This window comes from Chrysochloris asiatica, unplaced genomic scaffold (assembly GCF_000296735.1).
Source record: "Chrysochloris asiatica unplaced genomic scaffold, ChrAsi1.0 scaffold01371, whole genome shotgun sequence".
NCBI lineage: Eukaryota > Metazoa > Chordata > Mammalia > Afrosoricida > Chrysochloridae > Chrysochloris > Chrysochloris asiatica.
The window spans coordinates 3,629-4,587 of record NW_006409889.1 but is presented as its reverse complement, the minus strand read 5'-3'; the positions used below and the strand labels follow the sequence as shown (position 1 = coordinate 4,587).

Sequence of the window (959 nt, the reverse complement as noted above, 5' to 3'; positions counted from 1 at the left end):
TTCTGGGACCATCACCTGAGCCTTCCCGGTCCTGTATTCTGTGTTGTTCCTGTCTGATCTCGTCACTGCACTTCAACCCGATTCTGCCATCTTGTTTTTATCTCTGCTTAGACCACTTTTGATTAAGAAAACTGTAGAAAGTTAGTAACGGCCACAATCAGACGCCAGGCAGTGGCACGCGTCATTTCTCCACAGAGTCCTGCTTTGCGGGGGGATCTGAATGCACTGCTGGGGTCTCTGTTCACAATTGCTAGAATCATTTGCAGCAGATTTTTAGTCCACAGGTCGCTTTTTCCCATATTTCTTTGTAAACTCTTCAGCATTCTTACAGAATTTTTATAGTCCTTATAGTATTCTTCAGCTAGGTCAGCCTGGAGTGGGCGTTTGGTCTTTGGATCATTGGCCAGTGCTATGAATTACTTAGTTTTGGTTGCTGGCTTCCAGTTTTCAGCACTAATTACAGGCAGGCAAACCTGACTCTGTTCATCAATGTTTGAGTGATGGATCCCTGTTTTAATTGTGATCTTCAGTGGTTTCAAAGGGTACACTGCTGGAAAGTTGATTTAGATTTTAAAGGCCCCCTTATCATATGGAAGTTTGTCAGGAAAAATTAGCCCTTGCCAAGTCAATAAATGAGCTTCATCAACCTGGATGTTATGGAAGTTTTTCATCCCATATTTGAGCATTTCTTCAAGCTCCTTCATCAGCCTCCTGCTGGCTGCCATCTTGGATCTCTATGTCATTTATTTCTGCTCTGAACTTTATTATTTCTTTCTATTGGTGAGTGTAGGTTCCCTCCTGTTGGTCTGTTTCTAATTGTTGTAGATGATGTGTTAATGTATTAATTTTGGCTCTTTCTTCTTTTTGGATGTGTGCATTTATTGCAATAAATTATCCTCTCAGCCCAGCTTTTGCCGTGTCCCAAAGATTTTGGTAAGTTGTGTTTTCATTCTCATTTG

The 959-nt window shown here is 41.4% G+C and overlaps 1 pseudogene; it reads right to left on the bottom strand.

Moving 5' to 3' along the window:
* Nucleotides 1-273: 273 nt before the first annotated feature.
* Nucleotides 274-725, bottom strand: LOC102815962 (annotated as a pseudogene).
* Between the last annotated feature and the right edge of the window lie 234 nt (nt 726-959).